We start from the raw sequence: 12,679 nt of genomic DNA, 5'->3' as shown, positions 1-12,679 counted from the left end.
ACATTTTAATTACATGAAATTGCCTAATGCCTGGATTCATCATTACATATGGGAGGTGGGGGATGATTCAACAGCATAAGGAACTTTCATAGTACAATTTATACTTACGCATGCTATAACTGCACATATAGAGACTCTTTAATCCGTGGAGCTAATAGTGATTTACAATTATTAATAATTCATTAAGCCTCAGCAGCAACATCACTGAGAAAAACAGTAAGAATCATACCCAAGGCACAGAAAGACAAAGTGACTTGCCCAGGGCCACGAACAAAACCAGAATCCTACTTCCCTATCCCTCTCCACAAACTACTAACTCACAAACTATAACATCCGTTAATTTCTCCACTTCTCTAAGTTTTTCTTTAGCCGATTGCTATTATAGCGGATTACATTTTGTATAAATGTATGGGCTATATGCTGTTCTGTAGTGTTGTAGCTGTACCATGATCTGGTAACTGTCGGTTTTTTAAAAGCTTAAATCTACAAGTCATTTGTCCCATCAAGAACCTTTCCTATCTCTAGGACAATAACACAATGATTTGCTGACATCTTGATTATGGATCTTACTGTAAAATGTTTGGGAGCTTTGGATTGGTATTATTTAAGATTGCTTTATGATTTTTTTTTTGCTTGAAAGTAACTTAGTAACACTTAAACAGCTGTGCTGATGGATAATACCACGAAATCAAGGAGGTCTTGTCAAGAGAGATGATTGAAAGCTGCAAAACAGCATTTGTGAGTGGTCATTTGAATTCTGACTGTGTGGTGGTTTGACCATGTTCATACCCCTAACTGTTTGCTGTTAATGAACATTAGAGTAAACTAGTCCGTGGTCACGCAAATGTCTGTTCCTTGTATGAATGCCAACATTTGCACCAGAATAAGCAGCTTCATATGCAAGCAAGAGTGTTTGCTATTCTTTTTTATTAACATTTGCTGTTCACTATTCTTCTGTTTTAACATTTCAATTATCCAGCCAGGGAGCAGAAGCTATAACATATGTCAAAGGCGACTTATTGCAAAGCACATACATGAATGAATGAATGAATGAATGAACGAACAAACGAACTTGCAAGTCAATAGTTTGCAAACAGACCACAGGCTGACAATTGTTTGTATAAGCTATCTGGAAAATACAACTAATGAATAAGGATCAGTCTATGAAAGACTCAAACAGAAAAACACCAAATAATTTGGAGCCTTTGGCCAAGAATTTCAAAACTGGGTGTCAAATGTTTGGCCCTTAAATGCTTATGTGGACTCTTGATTTTTCAATAAGTTAAAAGTTGGGCTCCTGTTTTTGAGAAACTTGGCCTCAGTGTCTTCAGCCTAGATATATGGACAGCATTACTATGTCCTGTAGTATCATGCTGGTATTATAAAATAGACTTTAAAGAATTGTGGGAAAACAAATATTAATTTCTGTCTCGAAGACTCCAAGCTCTTTATCATTATAGTGTGACAGCAACCATTTTGACCAACATTGACGATTGAGCCAAAGAAGTCCAGACTGTCTACAATTAGCTGTAGCTAGGCTGAAAGCTGCAACAGGCTCATGTCCTTTGTGGAGCAGGCACAGAATGAGAAACAGAACATCCAATAGCCAGGGGACTACAATACCAGATATTTTAATTGGACATTAATCAGATTGTGAATTCCATTTTTTAAAAAAATCAGTTTTGAATGTGAACTCAGTTAATGTAAATGTTGCATCACGCTTCACTTGGCAACAAAAATCCAGCCCTAATGCAGTCAGGTCCAACAGTAATTTAACTATAAAAATACTGCAGAAAAAAAATCTAAGTAGTTGGTTTAGCAACCTAAGCACTTACACAGAAGTGTGCAATCTCTCATGCCGTCTCAAATAATTGAAAGGAAACTATTAGCAATAGGTCTCTTTTCCCTCTCTTGTTATGGAACTGGTAGGCTGGGATTCTTTATGGGCCAGCCTGTGAGTTTCTATAGGTGCAATGAGAAATAGATTCAAAACAAACTGAAAACAGTCACAACTCCTGAATGAGGTGTAGAAATAAAACTGAAATTTAAATGTGACCACCACAGCAATGGTTACTGTATGAAGGCAAGCAAGGACAGGCTGCTAATTTTATTATAATTACTTGTGTGCATATGTCATCTTTCATCATGAAGGATTATATTATTGGGAAGCCCATATGTTCAAACACCATGAGGCAGGCCCCCCAAATCATGAGACTGGCTTAAAAATCATGGGATTTGTTTGTTTCTAATAAAAAAGTTTAGATTTTTGTATTGGCTTTCTGGTTTCTGTATCTTTAGGGTGCACTTGTCATATTCTCAAGCTTTTCTTCGCAATCATGAGAGCTAGCAACTTACCTTTTGGGTTTTTTTTAAATGAAAGCTGAGATTCTTACACAATCTCATAACTCCAGCATCTGAGACTTAAAGAAAAACATTATATTGCAAGACTCATGATCAATGTTCCCTCTAATTTTTGACAGGCTGTGTGTGTAAAATATTTCTTCTGTGCAAATTGTTGTGTGCGCGGTGTTTTGCCATGTGCGTGGGATTTAGGATCTCTGTGTGCACGCACACTCACACACAGCTTAGAGGGAACAGTGCTCATAATAAAAATCACAAGAGTTGGCAACACTGAAGAAAGAATAAAGAGCTTTTCAAGTTCTTTATAGCTACAGTATGGATGAGGCACAACTATCCAACACATAGCAAGGGAAAGGCACAAAATGCTACCATTTTACTGCCTCAACAGCACCAGAGAGAGGGACCTCTTTCATAGGATGATTGCCTCCTACACACAGGGGAGCAGCTAGGTCATACAACAGTTAGGATTATCATACGTCCAGGTTTTCCCTGACATTGCCTCTTTTTTGTGGCTCCATCCTCTGTCTGGGCGGATTTTTCAAACAGGAAACGTCTGGGATTTTTTGAAGAGCAGACGCTGCAGAAGAGACCCAATTGGTCCACTTCCTTATTGGTCCCTCCCCTGTATCCACAGCTGATTGGTCCATTCCCCTGCAGCCACAGTTGCCGGATCCTGCCCACCCAGGCGCCAGCTCCAAGCCCTGGGAAGGCAGTCCCACAAGGAGGTGCTGACTGACAGCTATTGCTGTGTCCTGGGCTTATGCCAGTTGACCTACCACCATGACAGGGAGCAAAACTGCCCCCTCGCGTCCAGTGAGTACCCCTGCCACAGGTGCCCCCCTAGCACCCTCCAACTGTACCCCCCTTCAGCTCCTCCTCCCTCCCCTGTCCTCTTTTTGGGAATCTGAAATATGGTAACCCTAATAACAGCTGAAATAGACAGGGTGACAAAAAGGGTTAGAAGGCTGAAACAGTCTGTGTAAGAAGACTGACAAGATTAGGGTTGTTTAATTTGGAAAGGAGAGGAATAAGTGGGGATTAAAGGTAGGATATAAAAAAAAGATGTCTGGTATAGAGAAGGTAAATCAGATATTCCTATTTACCCTCTCTCATGATACAAGAAGCAGCTAATGAAACTGAAATACAACAAAATGAAACTCAAAGGAAATGCATTTTTAAACGGTGCATAATTAACATGCAGGGACTCCCCTCCACAAGAAATCATTAGGCCAAGATTTTTAAGGATTGGACACGTGCATAATGAAAACAGGTGAAGTTATATAAAGATAGGGTAAGAAATAGGAGGTCTATAAACCCTTGTGCTTCAGCTCATGTATCACCAACTAAGGGAGCAATCCTGCAAAGTACGGAGCACCTCAGCCCTAATACAGCAAAGAACTTAACATGTGCTTAACTTTAAGCACAAATACATATACTTTCATGTGTAAAGTTAAGTATGTGCATGGGTATTTTGGTGCATCAAGGCCAGAGCATGTTGCATGTTGCAGGACTGAGGCCTAAATGCCTGGATTTAGCAAGAAACTTCCCTTATGGACAAATTATTAAATGGTTTTCTCTCTCACAGGGTTTCCAACACCTTCCTCCAAAGCATAGGATATGGACCACTGTCGGAGACAGGATATTGGACTTGATGGCCATCCAATCAAATTCAGTATGGCAGTTTCTATGTTTGATATTTTTAACCTTATAAATCACATGTATATTACTTTGAAAGTCTGATTTCACAGCATCATGACCATATGATTATATAAGTTAAGCTCATTTGTCAATTATATTCTTTCATGATGAATATTGCCATGATTTGACAATTAATTTTTGGCATCATTCAACGAGCTTTAAAGCTGGCTGAACATTGTCTGCGTATAATCTGTTCTGCAGGTAACTGCAATAACGGTCAAATAAATTACTCGACAAATACTTATCCCTGGTACTTCGTCCAGTTCTAGCATTTACATAGTATTCAGAAATTAACGTTGATGGGAAGGACAAGCTGAATGACTGCCAGATGTGTGATAGTGCAACTTAATCCATTGGGTGGTTGTACATTAAATGAGGCAAATTACATTCTCTTGTAACCAGAAGGAAAAAATGTTGTAAAGGAAACCATGTTATTTTTTCCTCCTATTTATTTACTCAGTGGTGTATGATGCTCAGTGCAGCAAACTCCTGCTGTAGCTTTAGGGCAATGAAGCAGTCTTAAGTTCACAATCTGGTTTTTGCTCTCTTGCTTTATCCAGCTGCTAATCTTTAGCTGGAGCCTTCCTCTCCTCAGGAGCCCAACTTTGGTCTAGCTATTTCCAATGCACCTCACTGGCAACTGAGTCATCTTGAATTTTAATTTTATATTATAAGAGCAAGAAATTGGAAAGGTTCAATACTTCAAATCTCTCTCATTTAACAAAAGCTGAGCCAGCAAAACATTTCTATCATGTGGGAGTTAAGCTAAATGGGGCTGACACATCACAGATATTGGGAGGAAAGGGCCGGTTTCCAATCAGGTGCTGAAGCAAGCAGGGCTGGCAAACAAGTTAAAAACAAATGAAATAAAACCAGCTATCTTCCAGGTAGGCTCATTGCCAGGGAGCAGCCACCTAACAGACACTGCTACGCCAGTGACAGGGTAAAAAATTAGTGAAATTGACAGGGTAAAAAAATAGAGATCCTGTTTATTGGCAAAAGACATTGGTTCTATTCTTGGCTCAGTCACAGGTGCTGAGGGTGAGCCACAGGCAACCAAGTTTTCAAAAGGGACTGCATGCCCAAAAAGGGAGGCACCCCACATTAGCAATGTGAGACACTAATATATTGCAAGTTGGGCACTCAAAGTCAGGCATAGCTCTGTGAGGGCAGCTCAGCCCCTCCCCCAGCTACTGCAGCCTAGAGCATTATGCCTCCACACAGTGAGGCACCCAGGAAGATTAAATCATAATTTCCAAAAAAAGTGAGTTTCAAAACCCTGAGGAGATCTCATGCTCCCTTTGTTTTATATTCATGACGCTAGGTGTGACCAGGTGTCTAGAATGGACCACACCGAGAATGCCACACTCAGGGCAGACTGAAGAAACAAGGCAGGCACACCTGAAAACTGGTGGTTTATACTACAATTAGATTCAGCAAACCAGTGACAAAAGAGCTTCTGCAGTACCACGCTGCTTGAGAAGAAGCCAAAACACAGTCCCCTTTAGGCATTCCATGGAGCCCACGATTCCCATGCAGACAAATTGGTCTTGTACAGCGAGAGGTTACTGAAAACCCAATTCACCATACATGAGGTTCTACCAGTCCAGAAGAATCAGACACTTACCCCCATGTCAATATAGATTTCAGATCTCACCAAAATATCATGCTGTCAGCCAATCCTTAGTAAATGAACTAAGAATTAATAAAAGACAAGAATAGAGTTAAAGTGGTTAAAAGAGCATATACATGCAAATGATTGCAAAGCCTTAGACCAGGTTTGTAGCAATGATGGAATAGACTGCTGGCTTGCAAAAGTCTCTTTGGTAACTTCCAAAAGATTGGAAGGTCCTCAGTCCCTAGTTCAAAACACTCCTTTTTGTTGTAAATCCACAGTCCAGAGAGTTGGAGCAGGAATGAGGCAAAATGGAGATGGTCCAGTTACAAGTTACCCCCTCTCCCAGGTGCATGGAAAGTTACAGTCCCAAACAATGCCCATAGCCCCTGTGCATGGAAAGTTACTGGCAAAGATGGTGTCTTAGGTCACATGTCCACTTCACATGTCTTTACAGGTTTTGCTGAATCACAGGGATAGCCACTGGCCCCACACTGTCTGAGGCATCCACAGGAAGACTCATTATTGAGCTGATTTCCCTTAATGGCCCATCACCACCTGAATGGTCCATGAAACAATTTAATGGTTCTGCAACAAGAGGCTAGCTAGACTGGATGTTAAACTAGCCTGTGGGTGTCACCCTTGAACAAAGCACATTTGAGATACAAATACATATTCATAACTTCAGATGCAAAAATGATACATCCATATAAATAAGATCATACCTACCAGATTACAATGTTTCCATTGATACCTTACATGACAAACATTGTATAAGAATTGTTGCAATTGTATAACAGTGGTAATATCAATTATATAAATGGCCATATTCAATCATACAGCATCACACTAGGATACAAATGATTTTCCCCTAAGAGTGTGGCAGCTAGATTCTTTTTAGCTTCTCTTGATTGTGGTTCCTCATCTATATGCTTATCTATAACCTTGGTGGGAATAGGTGATTTGAGATTGGGTGGCAATGATTTTGATTTGTCCACCCATTTACTTTAGCTTCCCTTTCCCATTATGGAATCCAGCTGCAAGTGGTTTCCCTGTTGAAGGTCCCATGGACTGAGCAATGGCTCAGATTTGTTTGTTGGAAAGTGAAGTGGTTGTGGTTTCATTTACCACTTCTTTGTAGTTGCCATTTTGATTGCTTCCCTCGGCAGGTGTCTAATGAGTAGGGACATACTCACCCTAATCCTATCTCCCTGATCTGGATCATGATGCCATAAACCACACTAATACAGGGAATATAAATCTCCCTCATCAAGCTCTTCCTCTGAGGAGAAGGGTGAGTACTGAGTTGCACAGCAACCTGTAATGGCAGCCATCTTATCCTGCCTCACTTGTAACTGGGCATGTAATTTAGCAATGATTCATTTGCAGTGATCATGGGAGGCTGCCCTTTTCCATTCCTGGTTCTCCTGCTTTACAGCTCGAAGGGCAGATTGAGCATCTTCCAATTCTCTCTCTAATTCCCCTGCTTTTTGCCCAAGTTGTTGGCACTTCTCAGACAATGCCTCCTTTTCATTAGTGACCATTCCCAGTGTCACTAAGGAGATCAAGATGGAGGCTTGAGCAGTCTGCAGATTGCTATCAAGGAACTGGTGGGCTTGCTGTTCTCCTGCCTATTGTACTTGTATGTCCTTGAAGGCTCCCTGGATCTGACACAGTCTTTCAGGAATTTCAGAGCTGTCTTTCCAGCATCCTTGAATTAGGGCCTTTTTCCTAATGATGCCTTTAGGCTTAGTAGCCATCAACTTTCCCCATTGCTCTTGGAGCAAATTCCAAGGGAATAATTAGGAGTCTGCCATGAAGGCATCTAAGGACCAGTAAGGAGATGTAACAGTGTACCTCTTCCTCCACCATTCTCTTTTCTGTATAGGCTTTAGCCCACCACCATCTCTCTTCAAGAGATTAAGATAGCTTCCCCCACTTGAAATGCAAGATTGTGATTCCCTGACTCCAAGTGTTGTAGTTTTCAAATCTAGCAAGATCCACTGGTCCTCACATGGGGCACCAATTGTTATGAACTGCCCTTCCTACTACAAGCAATTCAGTTAGGTTCAAGAGACCAGCTGGATTTTAACCATTTATTGAAAACTACAATAGAATCCAAATATGTGATTGTAAGCTACAGTACAGCAAGTAAAGTAAACAATCCCACTCCCTGCCACCAGCGAGATGTACCAGTTGCGGGCAGATGAACCTCTTTGTTCAGAGTCGGTCACCTCTCCACCCCAAAGAGAAGCTCTTAACATCCTCCCCCCTCGCCCAAGTTACTCATGTGCCTTGTGATGGTCACATGCACATATCAGGCATGTCCAGACATGCCCCACCACAGCTTTCCCTGTTGCTAAGCTAAAACATACATTACAACATTAGAGAAAACACGTTAAAATGGTGATAAGATGAATATTGAAACAAGAAGGGCAAATGTCCCACACCCCGAGGACACAGAAGCGTCTAACACTCTACCACCACCGGCCAAGGAAAACAACTCATTAACTGTAAAAATGCTGAGAGTCGTATGTAAATAGCCAACCCGACTGAACTGCATGGACTTAGAATTGGGACTGATGACAAAGGATAACGAACTGGGGCCTATTAGGGAAATTTGGCCAGGTGTGGAAGGGCAGTAATGCTGGGCTGTCTTTCTACACTATATAAAGCCCACAGTGGGGCACTGGAAGTAGGAATGGGTTGTGGGCTTAGTGTTGCCTCCTTGCCGTGACACATAAAAATTCAAATGGAGTTTGAGTGAACATCCATTGACTAAATACCAGAAAGTCAAAAAGTAGGTGCACAGTACCGACAGTGTGAATGCAATTACAGACTCTGATGCACTGCACAGGCATGGAGAAAGATAATGGAGTGGTGCCAATTATAGACACCTGGATAAGTAATCCAGGCTAAAATCAAAAGCAATTCTGAGTTCAGTATTCCCCCCCTCTTTATTTAGTGTGCTTTGCTTAGTCTAAGCTGTATAAACATGGAAACAGCAGGCACACCCCTGAATAATGTATTCTTCAGCTGAGTTCATCTGATGTCAATATACATACTGGTCATGTGTAAAGCCCTGGATAACGTGTGCACTTCAGTCAGCCTCTTTTCCTACATCTGTAAATATCAATGAGATGTTTGGGGAAGAATAAAAAAAACAGCACTCTTAAAAGTGGTGGTGGTGTGGGGGGGGGGGGGGGGGGGGGGGGGGGGAGGGGGAAGGGCAACGAACAAGATGATTCAAAGGGTGGAAGACATCAGATTAAAATAAACCAATTGATAGTTAATGAAGCCTGAATGAATGGTTATTCCTAATTCATTTAGTTTAAATTACATTGAAATTCTATTCCTGTACTATTCTGTTTTCTCAACCTTTATATTATTCTCTCTTCTTTTTGCTTGACTGGGGTAATAGCTAGGTAACACACACACACACACACAAAACACCCTGCAAGTCCTCAACCTGTGATGTGTTCAGCATCTTGCAGGATTGGACCTATTAGTGGGTGAAACCATCAAAACTACAGCCTGCCTGCTATGCCATGTGATATAAGTGGCAGCTGGGCCAAGTCACAACAGAAAAAAAGAAACATTGCTGGAAACTGCTAAAATTCTGTCAGCCTGGCTGCAGTTGCTGCCTCTGATTCAGTTCCTCCGGCAGCCAAAATGATCTGATCATTCAGTATCTGCTAGAGGTGAACAAACTTGTTAATCAAAAATGGGCCAGTCTTGGCAGAACTGGCTATATATCCAAACAAAGATCACAGGAAGTGTTGTCCAAATGCAGGGTCTAGGGTAGAAAAAAATTAAATGATTTTGGAGGCTGCACCAAACTGGGGGTGCTGGAGAGGGTGGCATTCAAAGTAGAACAGTAAAAGACAAGGGAAGACAGGCAGGGGTCACCATATGGGGGCCTGAATGCAAAGATGAGAAGCTTGAATTGCATTAGGGAAGGAATATCTAGTAGTGGGGTGGTCCAAAGTATTTGTAGCAACATTCTTCTCACCCCTCCCCACAGTCTAGAATGATTTTTTTAAAGCTGCTGACTTAAGGCTTATTCATGAAAATCTATTGACAAAATTGACCATAATCATTCCATAGGATCAGTTATGGTCCATCATGTAAATGGCCTCCCATAAGGATGCACCATTATGGTCTACTGGGTTGTGGTTCAGTGAATCAGAAAAATCTAAGTAGATTAGGCTTTAAGCAAATAGCCTACAATGACTCAAAGTAGCCGTAATAACAAACTTTGTCAAGACTTCTGTCTTAATTATGCTCAAATTATTCATTAGCCCATTAATCCAAGCTGATGAATATTCTGCATGTTAAAGAAACTCTTAATTACCTACAGCACAATAGGTGTCATTAAAAATCAACATATACTATACTGTTCTTACTGTTGTCTTCACTTTCAAGTAAAGGGAAAAGATGGCGCTATCTCAGATGTCTGTGCGGTAATTGTTAGACGCTATTGACTGTTTAATGGTAACTGTTATATTTACCTAGAGAGACCAGGTGGGGGAGGTAATATCTTTTATTTGACCAACATCTGTTGGTGACACAGACAAGCTTTCGAGCAAACACAGAGCTCCTTTTCAGGTCTGGGAAATGTACTCAGCACGTCACAGCTAAATACAGGTTGGAACAGATTGTTTAGCACAAGCAGTTACATTTCAAGGGACCATTCAAGGTGAAGGGGCCAGTTAACACCACTTCAGTCATAGAGGGAAAAGAGGTGGGGGAGGCTAGGGAAGGGGAGTGGAGTGGGTTACAGATTGTTGTAAAAAGCCATAAATTCCATGGCCCTATTCAGTTCATGATTTTTAGTGTCTAGCAAAGCCATCTTTTGAAGGATACCTTTGAGGATGAGGACTGAGAAGTCAGTTATAGAGTGATTGCATTGTGAAAAGAATTCACCCACAAGTGATATGGGATGTTTTGGTCTTTTAGCATTTTTTTGTTTCAGTTCATTCAAGAGTGGAATGATTGTTTCGCCAACATAGTTACTGAGGCATTTAGTGCACTGGATGAAGTACATCACTTGTTGTGATAGGCATGTTTAAGACCACAGATCTTGAAAGATCTGTTGAGAGGTGTTGATTAATGTAGCAGTGGAGCTATAGCTACAGGTTTTTCATCTGTTATTCTAGCAGGGTCTGGTGCAGCTTTGAAGTGCTAGGTCTTGGTCTGTGGGGAGCTTGTTTCTGATGAGGTTGGGGAGGGGGGTTGTTTGAAAGCCAGAAAAGCGGGTTCAGGAAAGAAGATTTTCAGGATGTGGTCCCCATCTAGTATGGATTGTAATTCTTTAATGATACCCCATATGGATTCCATTGTTGTGTGTGTGGGGGGGGGTGAGGGAGGTAGGTGCAAATTAGGGGTGTATGGTTATTTCTGTATTGAAGCAGATTCTGAGAATTTGGATGGCCTGTTCCAGGATATGACCTACTTGGCTGGCAGAGTGTTTTTGTTTGGTGCAGGTGGTTTTGTGTTATCCTAGACTTTCTCTTTGGAGCTTATTCTGTGATATCTGAGTGCTGGGCAGTAGATAGATTTCTTGGTCTGTTTTGGGTGGTTACTGGATCTGTGAAGGCAGGTGTGGTGGTCTGTGGGCGCCTTATGTAGAGATGGTTGTAGGGTTCCACTGTTGAAGCTGACCACGGTGTCCAGGAAGGTGATGCTAGTGTAGGAGTGCTCTAGAGATAGTTTAATGGATGGGTGATGGTTGCTGAAGTTGTGGTGGAAATCTATGATGAAGTTTAGGTTGTCTGTCCAGAGGATGAAATGTATCTCAGGTATTTCATTGATTTTGTGGTGCATTTTCTTTTTGAAGGTAATCCATGAAAAGGTTGACATATTGGGGAGCCATCATAGTCTCCATGGCTCTTTCCATGGTTTGGATGAAGTGTTTGTTGTTGAATATAAAATTATTATGGGTGAGGATGGAATGGATGAGTTTGGCAATGTGTTTGGAGTGGACATCTGAGTGTTTTCTGTTTTCTTGTAGATATTTGAGGTAGGCAGTGATTCCATCATTGTGAAGGATGCTGGTGAATAGGGAGGAGACATCCATGGTAGCAAGTATGGTGTTCTGAGGGAGGCTGTTAATGTTGCAGAGTTTCTGGAGGAAGTCAGTTGTGTCCTGAAGGAAGCTGTCCCTTTGGGTGTTGAATGGCTTGAGGATGGTTTTTATGAGTCCTAATATTCCTTCCATAGGAGTGCCTTGGCTAGGGTTCCCTTGTTTTTGTATCTTGGGAAGCATGTAGAAGGTCCCTGGCATGGGTTTGTGGGGAATGAGGTTGACATTTTTCCGTATTTCCTGAGAGATGCTGTCAATGCAAAGTTTCAGAGTAACAGCCGTGTTAGTCTGTATTCGCAAAAAGAAAAGGAGTACTTGTGGCACCTTAGAGACTAACCAGTTTATTTGAGCATGAGCTTTCGTGAGCTACAGCTCACTTCATCGGATCCATACTGTGGAAACTGCAGAAGACATTATATACACAGAGACCATGAAACAATACCTCCTCCCACCCCACTCTCCTGCTGGTAATAGCTTATCTAAAGTGATCATCAAGTTGGGCCATTTCCAGCACAAATCCAGGTTTTCTCACCCTCCGCCCCCCCCCCCCCCCCCAACTCACTCTCCTGCTGGTAATAGCCCATCCAAAGTGACCACTCTCTTCACAATGTGTATGATAATCAAGGTGGGCCATTTCCAGCACAAATCCAGGTTCTCTCACCCTCCCCCCCCCACACAAACTCACTCTCCTGCTGGCAATAGCTCATCCAAACTGACCACTCTCCCCACAATGTGCATGACAATCAAGGTGGGCCATTTCCAGCATAAATCCAAGTTTAACCAGAACGTCGGGGGGGGGGGGGGTTAGGAAAAAACAAGGGGAAATAGGCTACCTTGCATAATGACTTAGCCACTCCCAGTCTCTATTTAAGCCTAAATTAATAGTATCCAATTTGCAAATGAATTCCAATTCAGCAGTT

The sequence above is a fragment of the Chelonia mydas genome, chromosome 9 (genome assembly GCF_015237465.2).
Source record: "Chelonia mydas isolate rCheMyd1 chromosome 9, rCheMyd1.pri.v2, whole genome shotgun sequence".
NCBI classification, from domain to species: domain Eukaryota; kingdom Metazoa; phylum Chordata; order Testudines; family Cheloniidae; genus Chelonia; species Chelonia mydas.
The sequence above is the reverse complement of the archived record's forward strand: the minus strand, read 5'-3'. Positions refer to the sequence as shown.